This window comes from Rhea pennata, chromosome 3, assembly GCF_028389875.1.
Source record: "Rhea pennata isolate bPtePen1 chromosome 3, bPtePen1.pri, whole genome shotgun sequence".
In the NCBI taxonomy this organism is placed as follows: domain Eukaryota; kingdom Metazoa; phylum Chordata; class Aves; order Rheiformes; family Rheidae; genus Rhea; species Rhea pennata.
The window spans coordinates 48,698,558-48,720,988 of NC_084665.1; positions in this window are offsets into that span (position 1 = coordinate 48,698,558).

Here is a 22,431-nt window from a genome sequence, read left to right on the forward strand (position 1 = left end):
GTGCTTTCTGGGAGAGAAGAACAGACAGTGCCTGGCACATCTTAGGGAACAGGCGTCTTGTTTTGCAGGCAGCAGACTAAAGGCACGAGTCACAGCCTGATTATCAATGGCGGGAGGAGAGATCCTTCTGGGCCTTGCTTTGAAAGAAATAGTCCAGGAAATGCTAGAACACAGCAGAACAAATGACCTCAAAGGTGCCCAGCCCCTGCACAGGAGCAACATTAGTAGGAAGGAGAGGGGGGAATGGGTAGAGTATGGAAAGAGATGAAACTCATGCTGTGTTTAAATGATGCTTGGTGCCTCTGTAGCCTCACATTTGAAAAGTTTGGAGATCTTTGCAAGCTGTTAATGAGCTTTACACTATTTTCGTGGGGCAATTATTGCAACCTCCACTGCTGGCTGAATAAACATGGTTGTGACTGGGCTGTACGTAGCTCCTAATGAAGACAGTGAACAGAGCTGTGTCAGCTTCCTAGGCTGGATCAAGCCAAGAGGCTTGATAGCAGAGCCCATTTGTATCATTGTGCTGGGGGAGTAGTGACAGATTTCAGAGTCTCCGGTGCCTTCCAACATTGGTGCCTCTTCTTCAGAAGGATTCTGCAGGTCTTTCAGACTGAGGCGCAGGCTGAACTTAATGCTGCAGCAAGTAGTCTTCCCTGCAGTGTGGCTGCTTCATGACCCCTCCGAGACTCAAAGCTGGGATACCCAGCTACAGAGGGCTGGTTGATGTTATTCTTTTGTCTATGCACACCTTTATTTGTATAGTTATTCATGTCTTCACCCTGGAATGGGTTACGTTAAGGTGCCTTTGGCAATAGAGAGTGCACAAGAGTTCTTACAGATGCAGAGAAAGGAAGAAGTGAAATTAGACTGAAGAAGGACAGACAATAGCAATTTTGAAGAAAAACAATTCCAACAGCAGTTGCTGTCCTGTTTGGAAAGATAGTACGAACATTTATCTTTTCTGCTAGAATGGCCAGGTGCTGGTTTATTGATGTTACCTTGAAGATGACAGAAAAACATATTAATCAACCTGAAATGAGAATCTGGGCTTTGAGAACAGCAGTTGATGCTTTCTAAGGGACAGAGTGATTGAAATCAGTCACATTTTATGACTCTCAGCAGTCAGTTTCTGTAAGCAACTCAGACCCAGCTACCCCACCACTACCAGTTTTCCTTCAATGGCAACAATCTGGCTTTCAGAAATAGCTATTTAGTTTGGTGTTATCTTTGCAGTGATAGTGGAAAACGAGCAAAAAACATTTGGCTCCCCGACACAAATGTTTGACCAGATGTGCACAAGTGCAATGGGGAAGAGCTGACTCAAGGCTTCTCAGGCACATAGACCAAACCACTTTTCATCCCGAGGCCAAGGCATAAAAGCCAAGGTGCCCCTGACCCAGGCTAGAGAAAGGGGAAGAAAAAAGACAACAAGCAGGGTATTCCAGCTGCTACAAGGAGAATGGGAAGTGACAGTTTGAAACACAGCATTAAGCAATAATTCAAGATGAAAGGAGCCTCTGGAGCTTGTCTAGTTCAACCTGCCAGTCAAAGCAGGGCCAACTTTAAAATGAGAACAGGTTGCCTTGACAAGTGGACTACCGAACATCTCCTGCAGGGGTGTAGATCCTACAGCCTCCAGGGGCAGCATGTCCCAGTGCTGAACCACTCCCAATTGTAGATTTTTTTTCCTAGTATCTAGCCAGCACCCCTTGCTGCAACTGTCACTGGTTTTATCTTATCCTTTCTCTCTCTACCTTGGAGAAGAGTCTGGCTCTGACTTTTCTATAACCCACTATCAGGTAGTGGGATACTGCGGTTACTCCTCACCTCAACCTACTCTTCTGCAGGCTGAACAAGCCTGACTCCTGCAGCCACTCCTCATCTGTTATATGCTGCAGCCCCTGAGTTGTCCTGGTTTCTGTCTGCTGGAGTTGTCCCAGTCTGTCCAAAAATGGACAGTACTCCATATGTGGCCTTTCAAGTGCCAAACAGAGAAGGAGAATAATGTCTTCTCTCGGCCTTCAGGCTATGCTCTTGCTGCTGCTGCTGCTGTATTTGGTAAACCATCATCTCTGCCAGGGTGCAGTGCTGACTGCTGTGCAACCTGCTGCACCTGAGGGCACCCCAGTCCTTTTCTGCAGAACTGGTCCTGAGGCAGTTGGTCCCCAGCCTGTGCTGGTATGAGCTTGTGCTGTTCCAGATGCAGGACTTTTTTGTCGACATTCATGAGTTTTCTGTCAATCCCTTTCTCCAAATTTCAAGATCCTTCTGAACAGCAGCCCTACCCTCCCATACATTGACTGCTCCCTCCCCTGCTTCAGTGCCACCACAGATTTGTTGAGGATGTACTCCGTCCTTTTGTCCCGGTAATTGAAGAAGATGTTAAATATTAGGTCTAAACATTATGCCCAGTATCAACCCTTGAAGACCACTCATAACCAACTGCTAGTTAGATTTTGAACTGTTGATCACTATCCTTTCAGCCTGATGGTCCAGCCAGAAGAAATTGTCTTGATGCTTTTATCTCCCCTCTTTCAATTTCTGTTTTTCTCCCTGTTTAGTCTTTTTCCTGGTTAGTGTTGCATATGAAGATGGGGAAAATGACTGACAGAATGTGAAAATTTATCCCAACATCACACATTTTGCCTTCAGAGTGACATCTCCATCCATATGTCTGGCAGCACTACTTGTATAATTCCCTTCCGGTTTACTAGCACTATGGCAGAAGACATTGAAATTCCAAAGAGATACGAAAAACTTGACAGTTGTCTCAGCAGGCACAGGCCCCACATGCTTTGCACATAACTCTCTTCTATTGCTAATGCCAAAAAGGTGCTGATCATTAGTTTTTATCTGTATGTACACAGATCATACAGAGATCCAGCTCAAGAGTCTCAAAGAATGACATCACTGTTTATTGGTAGAAATGCCCGGTGGTGGCAGAAAATCCCTTCTAGCATGTCTCAATTTGGACATAGAGGGCCTGTCTAAAGCACTCAGCTCTGTGCCTGGTGGAGTCCTGCATGCCCTGCTGGAGTGGTTAATAAGTGCTTCGGTATCGTGGTGACATGAGCCAGAGCCAGGGAGAGCATGAGTGAAAACAAAGGTGCCAATTAGTGCCTGGTTGATGAGGACACCTGTCCATAGTGAGGAGGACGAAGGCTTCCTTCTTGCTTGTCTGTTTAAAATGTTGACTTGTGCTATTCGTACATACAACGTTTTACTGGGCATGCTGATGGCTATATCTGAGCTGCCTGCTGTCGGACATGCAGCTGCAGCCTGAGCTGATGGCTCTGATACTGTATCTCTGACTCCTTCTGTCAGCATAAAGTGACAAAGACAGAGTCACGGTAAAATCTAGAGCCTTAATGGAGAGAAAAAACACCACCTTTATCTGATATATTTGTATACAGCAGTTCTTTATTGTATACAGTTACCATGACTGTGCTTCTGAAGTGCAAAACATAGACGTGTTAAGGACACCCATTTTACTCTATTCCTTCCCTAAACTTCTCCTCAGCAAAGATGCACCTGATTTAGACCAGGCTGAGAACAGAGTCTTAGGGAGATTAATTTTCAGTTCACACTCTGAATTGATTTTGAACTTGCAAAAGCCTCATTATTTCAGTCCCCTCACCCAGGATATGCCCTGCGAAGAAATGTCTAGAGGAAAGAGATCCAGAAGTCTCCCTACACCTGGGCTGCTCAGCTTTCATCCTGAGGAGCGCTCTGCAGTGGAAGGGTCCCCTCTTACCCTGTGGATACCAGGAGATGCAGGGGAAGTAATGCAGGCATCAGCAGGCTGGTGCAGCTGCTGCAGTATGAACTTCTGCCAGCTCAAATTCACATGCCAACCTGCTGAACATACTCAGTCCTGAGAGAACTCCCTTGAGAGGAAAGAGTGTAGTTAATGACTTAATCAATAAAAATACACACTTTGCTATTGTTTGTTGGTCGGTAGTCATCATATGGAGGTATATACACCCAATACCACTAGAAACATATCACTAGAAAGAACAGCCCCCACTCTATTCTTGATATGGGATTGATTGCCATCCTCAGAAAAGATGTCATCAGGCTTAAGAATATCATAGAATATCATAGAATTGGTAAGGTTGGAAGAGACCTCTGCAGGTCATCTAGTCCAACCCTCAAACAAGTGGCCCATACAGGGATTGAACCCACGACCTTGGCATTATTAGCACCACACACTAAGGATTTCTGCATCCCTGCATGGCTGGCTGCTCTATCTTTTAGGAATTGTTTAGGAATTATCTCCTTCACTTTAGGAGATACTTCATTTGCATGTAGATTTGTTTTTGTCAGCCAGGCTGGATGTTTTAAAAACCCTCTAGAGTTCAAAGTAATGCCTACTCCTTCTTTTCTCGTACTGTCATTGACAAAAGCATGCACCTGAGGATGCCATGTCCTCACCATCGTCTGCTACTGGGTCTTAGTGAAGTGGATTCAATCACTCCTCTGTCCAGCCCTCCCATTCCCACCTGCCCGAGGGTCAGAGGATCAGCTTTGCAGCTGGGAGCTTCTTAGAAAGTAGGAAAAAACCTTGTTATTTTATGCCCTGGTGCTTTGCGAGTAAGGCTGCAGTAACTAAGCATTTTAATCCTTCCCATTATCTTTGGCTTGAAGCATGTTGTAATATTCCAGAATGCGTTTCAATTTAGATAGGAACAGCATGCTCCTGAATGTGATTCTTCTTGTGCTCTAATGCACTCATTCAACTCCAATATTCAGGGAACTATCAGCAATGTATAGGCCCAATTCAAACTATAGAATGTAAGGGGAATCTAAATTGAATTTCTGAACCTGTTCTTCATTAAATGTAGCTAGGACATGGAAGGTGCTGGCACACAGCCAGTTAACCAGCCCAGAACTTGCTTTTATGAGTATTGAGTTGCCTTTATCAAACCCCTGAGTGCCTAGGAATTTGTTGACTCTTTCCAGAGCAGCAACAGTTGTTGTTTGCACTCTGCATTTTCTGATGAACTTATTAGGCCCATGGTATCATTTTAATATATGACCTTTTTTTTCATGATTTTGTTTTTGCCTTATCAAATGGAGTCAATTACATTATTTATGATTCAAATATAACCAGAGTTCTTAGTGTGTATTATACAGATTTGGTACAAACAATTTCCCAATAATTAAGTAATTGCTGTGGATGGGGCATGCCTTCAAATTGCTGAATGTGTTCTGCCTCTGTAATGCATGGTAAAGCTGGATCAGAGCCACAGCACGCCCAAGCGTGGGTAGCAGATTGTGGTACGTGATTATGTTAGAATCATCACTTTATTTTTGAAAATAAAACAAGAATTTTCTAGTCATGTCTGTTACTCAGGGTGGCAAAGGAGTGTAGCCAGCAGCACCTTGCAAACAGTCTGCTGCTTTTTATTCTGATATGGTTCAAATTCTAAGTGGGGCTGTTTGGTCCCTCAATTTGCTTACCTACAATCCCTTCCTGACCCCTATTGCAAAAATCCCCTCCAAAATCCTCCACTCTGCTTGTCCCTCTCTTCCAAAAGGAGGATTGAGGAAAGTCCAAACAAACTAAAACAGACTGAGCTGCCTGGGGGAGTTTCCTTGGCACAAGGAAAAACATAGTTCCTGGGATCTGGCCCTTCTGAGAAGAGTGCTAGGTACAAGGGCAAATAGCTCCTCACAGCTGAAAGAAAGACAGACATTTTGAATTAGTGAAAGAACAAAATGAAGGCCCTTAAACTTATTAAGATGCATGATTAATTGTACCTGCAAGGGATTCACAGTGATTGTATCTATTTTCCCACTGGTATCACTTCAGGTGTTGCATAAGAAGCTACTTGATTGGGAAGAGAGGTGATTATTTTTTGAGATTATTCTGGTTATTTCATCCACCGTATCATACTGCATGCTGTTAAGCACTGTTAAAGCAAATTATTAATGTTGTACAACAAAACTAGCAAAAGCTAAAATAAAATACAAATTCTGTCTTTACCAGTGTTATTTTTTGCAGTTTTACCTGCCCAGCCACTGTGCTGAGGGAGGGAGGCAAAGGTCCTGACACAAAAATGTATGTCACCAGATCACCAATGCATCCGTTTCCAACAGGGCAGAAGCAACCAACACTGTGGCTATTCCTAACTTCTGGGAACCTCATTAGCTTAAATATGCAGTTTCCTACATTTTTAAACAGAAGAGGCTTCAAACAATTTATTATATTAAACTGCAATGAGTCTCCATTCCCTCACCCTCATCAGACTTTGTAGGACTGAACTCCCTTATTTGGTGGCACATAAAGGTGCTCTCTGGATCCTTGCACCAGCTGCAGCAAAGGCTGCTGCCTCAGAAAGGTGATCCAGATATTCCTACCATGACCCAGCTTCCTGCAAGATCTAAGGGAGAGCAGATGGGCTTTGCTCTTTCTCTATCCTTCGACACCCGCTATGCATACAGGTGCTGAAACCTGCACCTCGCGATGGCTGTGAACACTTCTTATTTTGAAATGCTGCCAATATTTTACTGGAGAAGGTTAATGAAGGAAAATAACATCCTTAGCAGCGTATAAGTGAGCTAATTCTAAAACAGATTTTCGTGGGCGAAGACAAGGTATATCTGTAGATCAACATCTCTCCAGATGCCAAATTCTAACCATCTGCTGCTGGCAATGGCAGAGCATAATCTTTAAAAAATCTCTTACCCGGGAAAGTATTCAGCAGTCCAAGTGTATAGGTAGATATCAGCATCCCCTAGAGTATACCTTTTAAAACCAAATACAGGGAACTGAAGGGGAAAGCACTACATTTACTCTTGTTTTATTTTAGTTCCTGTTTGTCCAGTTCCAGCTGAGATCAGGCAAGAAAAAAAACTGTGAATGAAGAGTAACCTAGACATTTATTATTATTATTTATTTTTAATACAACTCAAGTTAGCGAATGTGTTGTTTTTGCTGGCATACAGACATTCCAGAGTATTGTCAGGAGGATTTGAATCTTTCATTGCAACCCACTGGCTCTTTTCAGTAGCTTTCTCTTAAGTTATCTCCACAGCTATGTACTAAATGCCAGGCAGTACAAACCCCAGATAGGCAGTACTCCCACAAGAGTGTTGGCAAAACCACCCTGTGGTCTCCAGAACTTGTGCTGTGAGCAGTTGTGACTGAGGACAGGATCCACAGGGCTGAACAGGCTGGAGATGAGTTCTTCAGGCTGGCACTGAAGACCAGAAAAACAAATAAATGCAAGGAAAGGAAAAAAAACCTGCTTGTGAACTGTGTGTTGCTAAACAAGGATACAGCAAGAATTCCTATAATGTGTTTGTGATAGTCAGCTTTCTGCGTATCTCCCTTCCAACACACATGTACATGTGCTTTGAGATATTCAACAATATACAGTATTTTTGTGTAGTTGTCAGATCACATTGAAGATTACAGCAACTTTACTAAGTTATTTTTACTGCTATTATTCAAATCACTCCTTCTCTAGAAGTTATGAAATACAGATTGTGAATAGAATCTGAATAAGCATATTTTTTCTTTATTGTGTTAATAGCCTGAATGAATCTTATTGAAACAGGTTTGTGTATGTGGCCAATGGATTTGTTTCAAACCTCTGGATGCTTTATATATACAAGCTAGGAAGAGGCCATCGTGCACAGATCCATTTATGTGGTGCTAACTTGCCCTATTTTAAAATTATATTTGATGAAGACATTCTCCCTTTATTGAAAGCAGTCTAATAATTGACACTTTGAGGAAATTTTTCCTAGTAATAGGCAATGTGAGAGATGTCTTCTGGCTCTGCTTATAATGCAGCTTATTTCTTATGTTTTTCAAAGCCTTATCCAGTGACAGGAGATGCATCAGTAAAGTTATATGATCATATGAATGAACCAACTTCTCAGCTGTTCTAGCTTCTGTGACATGGAAGCTTGCCCAGACAATCCAAACACAGTTGAAGTGTTAGCTAAAGAGATGGATAAAATTTTTAAAGCTTGTCACCTAAATCCCATCAAGCCATGCCCACCACCGTGGTCTAGGAAATCTACTAGAAATAGAAAATGGTACAAGATTCACAGCATTTTTTGGCCTGATTTGAATAACACAACAGTGAGATTGGTACATCTCAGTATCTCTACCTCCCGTCTTGCTTTTCTCCCATTTCAGCTCTTCAGCTGATCAGTGTCCAGAAATGTAATTGCTTTCTCTCAGATCCCAAGCTCTTAGGAACCGGACAAAAGATCAACATGAACAGTTTTTTCCAATAGGGACCTGGGCAGACAGTATGCTTGAATCTCATGAGAAGCTCAAACACCTGGAGACAGAGAATGCGTAAGGTGGCAGGAGTAACAATCTTCGAAGCAGTAGCAGTCTTTGAAAGTTACCATGAGGAACCGAGATAGTTTCCTGAAGTGTTCAACCAGGGCAAGATCTTTTCATCCACCAGACGATTTAGTGAATCTCAGTCATCTGTTACATTCCTGGCAATTTGCTTCAGAAGAACTCACAAGCTTGTTGCATCCAGCTGAATAAGTAAGAGAAGTGGCTCAGACAGTTCCTCTTGAAACACCTAATGTTCACCTCTATACATATATTTACAATGAAACGTCATAAACATCTGAGCAGAGCTTTCTATTCCCAGTACTATGTGAATTCAGGTTTTTAAACACACCAGCAACCTTCACTTTTGTTTTGTTGACATGAATTTAGTGCTTGTACCATACTACCAGCCCTGACACAGGAGCACCGTGCTCATTCACACAAGACATGTGGAGCTTGAACAGCCAGTGCATGAATTCCCTCACTCAGTGCCATGGCCAAATTTCACATCTAAATGTGAGGAAGCACATTTGGGTTGAGTTTCCCATTTTTAATGCAGCCTTTTGCCTCTCTTTTGAGACTGACAACAAAAATGTCCGCTAGCACCGTCTGTGGTATTAATAACTCTTAGAGACATTTCTAAGTACTTGACTGAGCTATGACAACATGCTACCTCACCACATCTAGGCCACCAAAACCCTGTTGCTTTCTTCTCTCCCTGAAGCACAGGGAGGAGTTCAGGGAGTAGAGTGGAAAGGAGGGAGGACTGCTGTTCAAGCGTGTAAGGTGCAAACTAACCTCTGAATCCTCTTCCTCTGTCCTGTACTTTATTCTTCAGCCAGAAATAGTTGCCATCTTTCTGAGCACTACAGTAAGTCATCAAAGTCATCAAAGGTGTTGTGCTTGCCAAATTACTCACTGGAGATGGAGTTCCTTTGACTGGTGCTCCTCTGAAGCCATTGCCTCCCCTAAGCACAATGCTGAGAGCCCACCAGGGAAACAAACAGGAGAACAAGTTCCCGAACCTTTGCAAGCTGTGGAATCTGGCACCTGACTGAAAATCAGTGGTAATGCACACTTGTGAATGACCTTGCACTAGGGCTCCCAAACAGAGACATCCTACCTTGGCTCCTAAAAGGAGCAGACACAAGCCCTCAAGCTATAAAAGTGCAAACCATTTGAACAATTCTCACATATATAAGTTTGAAAAGACATAAATACGGCCCTGCAATTTCACCTCAAGGCTGGCCAGAGCCCTTGTGCTCAAGGGAGGCACCTTGAAGTGTGGTAGCAGAAGAGATGAGGCTGGTGGGAGTGAACTGTTAGACATTTTCCCCAAAGAAAATGCTATCATTCATGCCAAGAATTCTGCTTCACCTGCTATATCCTGCCTGCCTGTTCTTCTCTCCTTGCAAAATCCTTTCTCTCAGAGCAGGTGCTGGCAGAGGCAAACGAAACTCTCTGTCTGAGCCATACTGCAGGAGAGAAGCTTTCTTCAAGGGAGTTATTCTACTTAGAGATTCTGGCAGTTCTGTAAATCACAAGATTAATGTTCGTTGTAAATTAAGGCAGAATCAGCCAGGCAGAAAACTCCAATGGTTGAACATTTCACGCATTATAAATAGGAGTAGCTGCCTTGTATAACATGAAATAACCAAGAAACAACAGGATGTCCCTTACATTGTAGCTACAAAGACTCTTTCTATTCACCTGGAGGAAGCATACACTGTAATAATATCATTTATTTTATGATCAATACTTACGCTTCAAAAAGAAATTCAGCTCCTTTTTCTTGACTACTCTCGGGTGAAATTGAGTTTGTTGTTGACTTCCTGCGCTACAGAGGGAGCAAAGCCTTATGCATTGTTCATCTTTTATCACCAGGGAAGAGAAATAGTTGTATGGATTTAAATTTAACATTTCCTTGGCTCTAATTCTTATTAAAATGCTATTGAACATGCTATCAAACTGTGTGGGTTAATGACATATTCACACTAATGGAACCCCCTAATTCAGACTCAAGGCTTCTCTGGAGTCGAGAGAGATCCCTACAGACTAGACTTGGCCCAAGCTGCCAACAGGATACATGGTAGGATGGCATTGACTCTGGCTTCCAGGAGAGTCTCCCCATCTTCTGCTCAATTTATCCTAGTCCCTTCTTCCAGCAGAACAAGCCTGGCTGTCCAGGGCTATGGCACAAGCTGAAAAAAAAAACACTGAGGCAATGCTTGTTTTAACACCATCACTCCCATCCATCCTACTTCAGCTGTTTGTGGCTTAAGGAAGCATAAATCAGTTGTTTAGGAAACATATATCTCTGGAAGGAAATCGGATGGTAATGAGCTGTGTCACTGATATTTCATTCTTAAAACGGAGCCAAGGGTGCCTGGGAGACATCTGACCACAGCAATCTGTGTGTTGGGCACTCCTGGGTAGTGTAACAGCCTCCTCCACTTGGGACTGAAAGCCACATAGGATCACCAGCAGGAGTAAAAGCACATTAGCCCAGTGCTCCAGGAGGAATTACTGAACAGTCTGTTGGTTCCATGCTCCTCACTTTGCATCAGCTCCCTACTGCTGTAGCTGTGCTCATGTCCTCACAGCTGCCACCTTTTCTTTTTCAGGGTGCTCTAGAAGGTCGCAGCCAACTGCCTTTGAAACTCTCCTGACCTTCCCATGCATGCACTGCTCTTGCTGGCAACTGAAATGATGAAGTCAATGGTCTACAATGTGAGCAGTCCGTTTAGAAGTCTTCACTGCAGCAGCTCTATTTGAAGTCATAGGAAAATGACATGCCTGCCTGAAAAAGTGTCATTCTTCTCCGGTCTCCATAGGGAGATCATGGTCTCCACATGTTTCTAGGGATTCTCCATATTTTTTCCTTGCTTGGCTTCTCTTTATGTCCCAGATCTCCAATTTTTGTTGGAGACCATGGACAACAACCCTCAGCCAAAAGAATGTTCAAGGTAACGAATATCATGCTTTCCTCTTCCTGTTTGCTTCAATTTGTAACTTTTTATTTTCTCACAGTTGACAGCAACATTAAAGGGTATCACATTGTTTGCAAGCCTTGGGTGGGGTCCAGAGTTTGAACTGCATCTTTTGATGTACCCATAACTTAGCTTTAGAATGAAAATGGACCTTTACCAACCCACGCCCCCTGCTAACCTTTAGGGTCTTCACAAAATATCCCCCCCAAATCCACAGAAGAATTGTGTCTTCTGCATCTGTGAACCTAGGAATAGAGTTCAAGAAAGTAATTAGCAAGCCCACCAGCTTGGCAGATATAGAGGGGCACCCTACAGACAGGCAAAGTGAAGACAGTGTCTTTGTCTTGTAGAATATCTAGACAGTATGTATCTGTGAGTCTGTGCTGGAGAATCTGCTATGACTGCCCATTCACGTCTATAGTGGGCTCTACCAGTTCATATGGGTTGTCAGCTAGGCCCCATATCTCAAGAATTGATGTGGTGTGTGAAGGACCTCAAAGTCCTCAAAGCAACCAGGGAGGTGCCTGATTCCACTAACTCGATGGAGTTTAGGCAAGGGGGACTATTCAGCTCAAATGCTCCTACTGTAACATGTGCAATGTAGCTTCACATGACTCCTCAGGTATGAAAGAGAGAGTCTTAGATCTGTTAGCCACCAGGCACAGTGAAGTTACGCACCTGTGGCCACCACTCCATTTTGACTGGGTGACTTGTGGAGCTGCAACTGCAGCATGAGAATTGGGCCAGTGTGCCATCCCACAATTTGTTAATAGGAGAAATTAGGAGAGTGCATCTTCTATTTCTCTTCAGTAAATCCCTGTCTAATCATTTACAGATTTGTAAAGCAGATTTTTTATCATTATTTTCACTCTCATCTTTGAGAATCCCATTTACCTCTGTAGTAGTGCCACTCACTCCAAGACTACTGGCAAATATTTTTAAGGCCTCAGGAGATGAAGTGACTCTGCAAAATCCTACACTCTTTAAAGCTAAAAGTACATTTGAATATGGTTAATTTAGAGATTGTAATAAAACATAAATAATTGGTTCAAATCTAGTCTTGGGAAACTCCTGTATTTGTTCCCTGAAGGATGAAAAATAAATATAGATTGGAAATCAAGGACAGCTTTGTTTCCCATTCTGAAAATAGGACCTCTGTCATGAGACCAACAGTGTGTATTTGTACTTCACAAGAAAATCTTTTTTCTGCAATGGAAACCAAAAATACAGTGGTCAGGATTCAACTGAATTGGCCTTTCTCCATAGCAGTGCTTGAAACAGCCCTCTCAAAATGGTAACTGGACATTTGCTCAGCAATGATCAAAGAAACTCATGATTTCACAGAGACATTGTGACTTTGGCTGTTATATGTATATAATGAGGCAAGTAATAGAAACAGCAATTCCTCTATTGCTTACACTTTCAGTGTGACAAAATGTTCACCTTACTCCATCCCCAATATATTGGTCCTTACACAGTTATTTAGAAAATCTATGGAAGAAGTGTATGACTGAAAAACTGAAATGTAGCATAATCCTAATAACGCTTTGGTAACCTTACACAGCTCTTATCACAATCTTCTCTCCACTCATTTGATTTCGCTACTAAATCCCTCGTGTTTTCTCAAGCAACATATCCTTGAAGGCTGGAGGTCAGGTTGCATCCAGAGTGGCAGATTCTACTCTGATAGCATGTCCAACATGAGGGAGATTCCATGCCTTCAGCAAGTTTTTCAAAGGAGATTATTGATTTCACTTTGCAACCAAATCAAAGTAGATCACATGATTGAGCACACTGGGATTTCATTTGTGGGGTAAGGACAAAAGGTGAAGGTTTTTCAGTGGAGTAACAAGCAGAACAAACAAATGATGAACCCTCTAGTTTTGAAACCCCTAACTCTGCCGTAAGGGTTGTCAAGGAAAACAGGGAGTAACAAAAACCCCACCTCTTTGAGAAGCCCGTTGAGTAGTGATTGCTTAAAATGATTTAAGATTTTCTGTGAGACATTCACCTAGTATAAGATAACTCTCTCTGCACTGATCTAGGATCTGAGCCCACAAAGTCCAAAATGGCCTTCATGTCTGAGTATGTGGAGCACATGGAAGGAAGGCCAAATCCGGAATTAATGAGGAGATTTTCCTCTGAGATTTAACACATAAACTGTTACACTGTCTCAGAGTGTTACTGTTCCTAAACCCTGCCTTGGACAAGTCACTGGAGAAACACATCTGAAAGAAGGTATATTTACAGGTGGCTAAGCATAGTGTTGCAGAAAGGAACTGATTTTGGAGAAACATATCTGGTTGCTTTCACAGTGGGTGTCTTGCACACTTTTCCCACAATCAGAGTTGGACTATGGGTCATTTGTATTCCCCAAGTCAGTGTTTGCCACCAGCGCATTCATCCCAGCCTAATGGGCTCTGTCAGCAAAACAAAGATGCTCTGTTCTCTGGTTTCTAGAGAGAATTAGAAAACTTTATGCTCCCTAGAGCTAGGCTAGTTTCCCTGCTGCAGCATCACTGCAGCATCAAAGGCAGGATGATCTCTCCCTCCAGATTGAAGGTAATGTCTTTTGATGGCTGTTTCTATTTGAAAAGTACATGTATTTCTCTCCAGGCTCTGAAGCACAGAGACTTAACCCAAACACAGATCCACATTAGCAAGTCAAAATAGTCACATTCCCAGCCAAACTCTTCTACATTTTCAAATGGGAGGGGGTGGCTCAGTTACAGGGAGTCTTCCGTCTCTACGTAGATCAGCAGCTATGGCACTCCAGCCTCCTAGGATTCAAATCCCTGGCACATACCCAGGCTGCAGCAGGGGAGCCCAGCGCACACAGCGACAGAGGCAAGCGAAGTTACCTCTCTCAGCCACTCTGGCTCTTGAGACCCTAGTTCTGTCCTCCGGTATAATTTATGGTACCTTGAAGGACAATCCAAACAACTGCAGTAGCACGATCAAAAGAGTATAAAAAAGACCCAGAGGTGATTCGGGATGTTAGTGCCATGGAGGCATAAATGCACTGAGAGGTCTCAGACCACCACCTTCTCCCCTGCCTTCCACACCACTGGAAGTGGAGCCACTAGCAGGGCTTCTAAGCACCAGCTCCCCTTGCAACAACGGAGAGACACGTTATTAGAGAGTATAACTCCCACTAAGATATTTTCTACAGTCACTATATTTGGCCACTAACTGTCCCCGTTGGCAAAGACAAACCCAGAAACGTTGCAGTGTTTCATGGTCAAATGTGTTAGAATTAACATTCTCTAGAACGGCAGTAATTAATTTCCACGCAGCTTACTGGGATCTGTTTATTTTTGCTCTTTAAAAACTTTCAGTTGTGGACTGCAAGATAGAGATCCTTATTATCAATCACTCTTTTGATTTGTGATTCTTCTACTGTGCTGTTACTGTCATCTTAAAAAAGATCAAAATAATAAATTTATTTATTGGCTACTTGAATCATGTAATCTATTAAGTTTCATTACTATGATTTGGAAAATATTTATATTCAGATAAGCCTTCATGCCATTAATTTTCAAGGATCAGTATTGTTCACAAGATGAAAAAGAGGTCAGAAATTCAATGTAATGTGACAAAATTTTGTTATTCCACTTATAGCAACACGCACTGGTACCACTAGTGGTAAGGCTTGCATCAGCATTTCCATTTTAAATCTTATCTATAGAGATCTGTAGCTCAGTCATAGAAATTTGCTGTAGGCAGAATATGTCATACAAATATTCAGCTTAGAACTAATTTTCTTTAACACGTTTTAGCACCTTCCAAAACAAACAAACAAACAAAGACTTTGGCACTTTTAAAAACAGAGCCCTCTATATCTTGATCTAAACAAAGGGCTTGATTCAACAATGAGCTGCTCTAGTTTGAGGCTAATATGCAGTATAATAACATTAAGTGAATTGAGTTACTCGAGCTAAACTAGAATAACGTACTGGTATGTCAGGCTCAAAGACTCTTTGTCTATTGGAAACTCTCTATATCTCTAGTAGATTCTATTTTAACACCAACCTAAAGCCTGCTTATTTCTGCTTCTCACAGTAACTTGTGCAAAAGGGATAGAAACCCTATGTTATAAAACCCGTTTCCAGATGATCGTATTACCTGATGCATTACCTGAAGCATCCAGCAACACTCCAAACTTGTCTCAGGTGAGATAAGTTAGGCGGGTGCATCTCACATCTCCTGTTTTCATTTGTTCAAAATGAAAAGTTACTTTTGAGGGATAATACTTGTATAGAACACAAAACAAGACTGACTTCAAATAATCTGAACGTTGATCTTACTTCCTAGGGAGATCACGGTGCTTCTCATTTCAATCATGATGCTCCTAACAACTAAACATTAAACAAAACAACAGAAAAGTACAAGTAAAAACTCTAGAAAATAGGTTATACTGCAGAGAGCTACATCTGAGTTTGTTATTCAATGTCACTTTTACATTGAACAGAGAGAAATAGGGCCTGTCAGAGGGTGACTCGACTTGTAGAAGCTACATAATATAGGTCAGCTGGATCACAGCCTGTAAACATCTGCTTTTCTTCTTGAGCTGTAAAGAGAAACATGATTAGTTCAGATGTAGGAGGCTTCATTTGGACAGAAGATCTCTGTCCTTGAGAATCTGCAGTAGAAATATCAGCGAGATGATAGCTATCCCATATATTACTTGGCTTTGCAGGAAATAGTTATGGTGTGTTTGAGAACTGTCTTAAACAAAAGACAAGGTTACATTTCTTCCAATAACCACACTGCTTTGGGGAGTTTCAGTTTACGTGGCTCTCACAGAAGGTGTATGTATGTGTTTTTTACTTCAACGTCTGTCTGATACCAACATTTTTGACTGTGTGTATTGGGACCATGTGAGCATCTGTGCTTGTCACCACCTCCAAGGATGACATAAATAGCAAAGCATCTCCTCTCCTCAAACCCTAGCCAGACAAAATCCCAGATGTGACACAATTCCCTCATTGCTACAGCACCAAAGAGGCTTAGAATTGGTGGGAAAGGGAGGGAAAATCGCAGAAACTACAGTACCAGTGGCAGAAACTGCTGTGCCCTGCATATATTGGGTAATTAACTGTACTAGTAAGGTGCCACCTGGAGTATTATGTTCAGTTTGGGACTTCTCAATTCAACATGGATGGTAATAAACTGGAGAGAGCACAGCAGAGGACTACTGAGATAGTCAGGGGCTTTAAGCACCTGGCAACAGGGGACAGTTTACAGACTTGGGCCCATTTAGCCTGATAAAGAGGAGATTAAGGGATGATTTAATAGCAGCCTGCAACTATTTGCAGAGCATTTACAAAGATGACAGAGCCAAACTCTCCTTAGAGCCAGATGATAAAACAAAGGGTAATGGCAACAGATAGTGACTTGGGAGATTTAGGCTGGATATTAGGAAAAAAAAATCTTTGCTGGGGGGTAATGTAGAATGCAGGTTACCTGGGCAGGCTGTGGAATCTCCACCCTTGGAGGTCTATGAGACTGGGTTAGACAAAGCCACGTTCTACCTGATATGGTGCTGGTGATAGTCCAGGAGGTTGGATAAGATGACCCCCAGATATCCTTTCCAGCCAAGGTTTCTTTGATGAATTATAAGCCTTGACAGCTTTGAAAGGAATGCAGTTGTTTACAAAGGAGGAAAAAAAAGTCTGTGGATTTGTGAAAAATAGACTCTGGGTCCTACAAATCCATCCAGGTGAAATGAAGAACAAGTATTTAGAGATGAAGGACAGCATTTGTGTTTCTGGCAAAGCTGTCTTCATAGAGTTTAAAGTCTCCAGGTGAAATGAGTGTAACAGTAAGACAAAGCAGTCTCACTAAAAACTGGAATTCTCTGTATTTCCTGATGTGAGTCCCAGGAAGCTAAGGGTCCTATCGGTGAGATTTTTTAGAGAATATAGTACCTCACACATACTGGGGTTAAAGATTTCTTCAAAGGGATGGAAGCTGTACAGTTGACTGCTTTTGAATGCCAGAAAAGATACTTTGCATATATTGAACATAGCTCTTGTGATTATATCCAAAATAACTTAAGAAGCTCAAATCATTATTTTTTGCCACTAAGTAAATTTATACAATCAAGTCCTGAACTCTCTCAAGGCTTCTGTGGTAGTTTGTTAAAAAATAGAACCATATTAAAAAAAAAAGGACCTGTTTAGCCCATGAAGACTCGCTGCCTGAGAAGTACATTTCTGCAAAAAGTATCTGAAGTTTCTTGAGCTCCTTCTTCCTGTTGATGGATTTAATGAGACCAAGCTGTTTACATTTTTTCAGTCCCACTTTATTTCCTGCATTTCCAGCTGCAATCTAAAGCTTGTAGCTTAGTACTGGTAACACCAGATTTTCCAGAGGAGTTATCACTATATGACTACAAGTAAAGGTTTCAAAGACACTTAGGTAATTGGGAAGGTGGTATCTGTTTTATTTGCATATTCACTGTTCAATGTATGTGCATTACATGCTAGGTACAATTTAAAAGGCTGTGGTTAGGCAGCAGAAAAGAAGGCAGCAGCTGGCACACTTCCTGGCACGTGAGCAAGGAGCTTGCTGCTTCACAGGGAGCAGGTGAAAACCTCTGGAAGAAGGGGAGGGATAGAGAGCAGGGGGCCTGCAGGCTGACCGGAGGCTTTTGAAAGGAAGAGGAGGCTTGCTTGTAACTAAGACTCATAAACAACCTTCAGGCTGCCAGGGAAAAATGACACTTCCGCAGGGTGTCAGATGGGACCATGCAATCCAGGAAGCTGCTCAAAGTTTCACAGAGCAAAGAAGAAAAAGCAAGAAAAAAAAAAAAGAAAGAAAAAAAAGAAAGCTTTTACAGGCAGGGAGCAAAGACTCATTTCTGAACATAGGAAAAAAAAATCTCTATCCCTCCGAGGATCAGAGTGTCTCTGTCAGAATTTACCTTGCGCTCATCTGTATTCTAATTAAATCCAGCATTAGAGACTGAAAGCCCTTTTGATATTTCAGGCATACTCCCTTCAAGGAAAAGGTATAGGAATATCTGCTCTAAGCTCTGAGCATCTCAGGATCCTGTCAGAACAGCTTAGCAATCTAAGCCTCATTCCTGCCTCTGACTAAGGGGTTTGAGAACTTTATACCACTAACAAGAAGTGAGCATTTACACATCACTTAAAAAAAATGCAGCTTGGATATTTCTGAAAATGTTCCTTGAGATGAAAAGTAGTGGAACTATGGATGGAATTTGTAATATATTTCTTCTAAAACATGTGGACAAGTCATTAGTACCATATTGTTACTCATTTACTGCAATGTGGTTTGCTGTCTGCACAGCTTGGGAGAACATGTGGTGCATTCAGGAATTATCACTAGCCCGTTTAATATGCAAGCCTAGTTATTTCTCCCTTTTTCTTTCTTTGAGGATTATTAAAACATTACTGTGATATTATAAAATATTTTAAATGGATGCTCATCTGTGCTAGTCTGAAAGTGATTTCACTTTCCTTAGCTTTCTTTCAGTCTCTTCTATTTCACATTTGTTTTATAACAAAAAAGCAGCAGCTGAACTATGCTGGGTTGCTCTGCAATAACAAACGAGGATGGACTTGAAAGGAAGCTATCTATACACAGTCCTAGCAAGAATTCACACTTTGAGTTTCCAAGCGGATTTTATGCATGAACCTTAATAAGGTTATATAGAGATGATGAAACTCTCTTGTCAGCATCCCTTTAAAGTTTCCCGGTATAAATATCAACAATCTTGCTGGACAATTGGCGAGACGTTAGGAGGCTTACTGCATGCTGTGCTGTGAAGCTATCTGGTTTTAAAGAGCAAATGACTCATTTAATGGATATGGTTCTGTTGAAAGAACATTCTTCAGAGCTTCGTAAGAGGTTTAAACCATATTAACATTAGAAATCAATGAGCCAACAAACTATGGACTACTGAGGTCATGGTTAATAAAGAAAGACTTAAATTTTATTTTCATATCCTGGTTTTGGACTAATCATTTAACCTCATTTTTAGACAAAGTTTGGATATAATTCACTATTCCACATAGATTCCACTGATTATTTTTCGTTTGCGCCAGTTTTACTCTCTTTAGTAATTTCAGTGATATTAATCCTGATATACAACAGAGGAATTGGCTGTAACAGGGGAATCGGATTCACCACCCAGTACAAACAGGCCCACCAAACACAGTCCAATTCAGTGGTGCCATTTGGAGTATTTCTGTCTAAATGATATGCAGCTTCTGCTGACTATATGACATTAAAATATATACTAACGAGCCCATTTTTTGCTTTCCCCTTCAAAGGGCAGAGGCCTCATTCCTCGTTGTCCAAGCCAAAGTGGACTGGAATGGACAGACTGGCATTTCCCTCACTGAAAACACAGTTGGCTCGAGCCTGCACACTGACTGAATGCTGAACAAATTTTTATATTAATTGGTGCCTATATTTAGGCACCCTGCTCATATACAAGTATTTGAGCAAATAGATCTTGCTTTGTCCACGTGCTGAATCACTAAGTTCCTCTTTAAGCTTCAAGACAGGAGAGTGCATAGGAAAGAAAAAGACAGGAATATTCTTAAAAAAACTGTTATTGTCCACCAAGTGAAGACATTGCAAGTTTAAGTGAAGCAGCTTTTTGCTGCCCCTACTGAAGTCCCTACTGAGAAACTCTTAACAAAGGAAGGGAAGAATCTGAGAGTCATGTGGCAGAATATAGTCAGCAGCCATAAATTTCAGATACAGATTCATTTTTAAACCTATTAGGGAACAATCTAACCTATCTCGAGCACAAACAGCTTAAAGTTGCATGCATTTTGCACTAGTGGTAGAGTATAGCTCCTGAAGCAGTGTTTTTCCACACAAAAGAAACATTTCTTGTTGAAAAGAAACATTGTGTATTGGGTTGGTGAAAGGAACATCCATCACATTGAATAAAATGCCATTGCAGGAGGAGAAACATGGAACTGCTCAGAATGCAGGTATCAGGTTTCCACAAAGATTTCTTAAGAAAATATCATCTACCAAAGCTCCTTCTGGGCTGGAAGTGAGACTACAGTGCTAGTGGTAATGAGAACCCTAGAAGGCTAAATTAGTGCTTAGTACTGGACCACTCTATAGTGTCTTATTTTTCTGTTAGTCACTCAGATAGTCAGATAATTTCATGAGCTTCAGTAGGAAACAAAGTTGGTAAGCAGCAAACTTCTAATACTTTTAATTCAAGTTCAGTCTGACTAAGTACCACTGCTTAGATATTAAGTCCCAACTCTCTGGAAACCAAATTCTGTCAGATTTCTGGTCAGTGCTTACTCATGACAATAACTTTTCCTGAGGTATTCCTACAACAGCTTTCTGGGTTCCAAACAGTGGCTTTACAAAAAATAAACAAGTTACATTAATATGTCCGATTTTATTAAAGTTCTAGTGTTTGGGTATAGACAGAGTCATCCCTCATTAATAAAAGCACAGCTCAATATTGCCCATGATTACTAGTGGTGTATTTCACATCTCCCACTCTCTGACATAACACATTCCTGCCTCCTTAATCTCCATCATCTTTCCGACAGTCTTTTTAAACATTCCCAGCTGATGTCTAGACACAAGGACACCTGAACTGATATCAACAGCATATTCAATAATGCATTGTTTTTTATAACACTCTTCAGAAAAAGTCCATCCACTTTTTTTTCACCTTTTGAGATTTAATGATTTGCTATTGTATGGCAGGGACATAGAAGCAAATTTATAGACTTTTTTGCAAAACTAACTCATTTGTATTATTCTTGTATCTGCCTCTGTTTCAGTTAGGACAAGGTCAATGTGACTATTACTAGATTAATTCTGTGATAGTATATAGCAAAACAGCCTTTAAATATTGTTATTCAGCAAAGGAAAAAGGCTCATGTTTTTAAAAAATGGAATAAAAGACATAAGACTATTTCCCTAGAGAAGTCAGTAAAATAAATAGGATTCCAACACTCTAATGCTCGATATCTTTGACTGATTTCTAAAAAGAAAGGATGTAAGAAATTTGGCCCATTCATTCCAATTTCTGGCCCTGCTGTGTCCCCATAATTTTCTGCAACAGCTAGCAATGTTGTTTGCCTGTCTGAAAGGAGCAACAAGACAAAAACCTAAGAAAATGTGCTCTCTGCACTTTCCTCCTCCCCTGTTCTTACTTTCATTTCTTCCTTGGTAAAGATTTCAGAAAACTGCATGACATAGTAAGGTTGGACAAGCACATTCTTGGCTGGTGGCTTTACATATGACTAAAAACCTGATTTAGAAATCTAGCACTATGAACAGACACTAACTTAAGAGTCTGCAAAATAACAAAAGATTTACATTTTGCGAGGTTAGATTGAATTATACTTGCCTCACTTTCTGTTCCACAGCCACTGTGGACAATTGAAGTGGAGCATAGACTACAAAATGTTTAGGTCTAGCCTCTTTATGGCTTTGTCTAATCTCACACAGACCTGGCCCCTGGCTGTCCAAATCAGGAATCTTTCAAAGCTCACCAAGCTTTCCTTCTGGCTCACGTGCTTGGATTCTTCCCAAGAGAAAAAGAGGGGGAGAAAGGGGGTGGAGGGTAGAATTTTCTTTTCACTCCAAGGAATTGTGTTTCAGGAGGAATAGAATGAAAAACACAACTTGTGTGCAATGAGAATGGAGCAGAGATTAGGATTTATACTCCTGCCAAATTCTTTTCCAAGATTGCTAAAGTATGTATTTCCCTCTCAGTTTGCATAAGCTGCTCTCAAACATCCAGAAGTAAGCTTTCATCTGCAAAACGTTGCTTCTGAGTTCAAAGACATTTTTTTCCTACTAATATTTGCAGTTAAAGAGAGAGGCTAAAGAACAGCTTGTCAATAATTTGATGTTTCTGATGTTTTCAAATGATACAATCCCATCTCCTGCATTTCATTCAGCTTCTTAGATGTTAGAACAAAAATTACAGCATAGAGCTCAAGAAATGCTGCAATAACAAAATAATGCATGTAGCAACCTCCCCCCCCCCCTTTTTTTTTCAGACTAAACATTGCTTTCTAAGCAATTGCCCTACAATAACCTAGTTTGTTCATATTACAAATATTTCAGGCATTTTTTTCCCAGACAACTGCATTTTGGGCA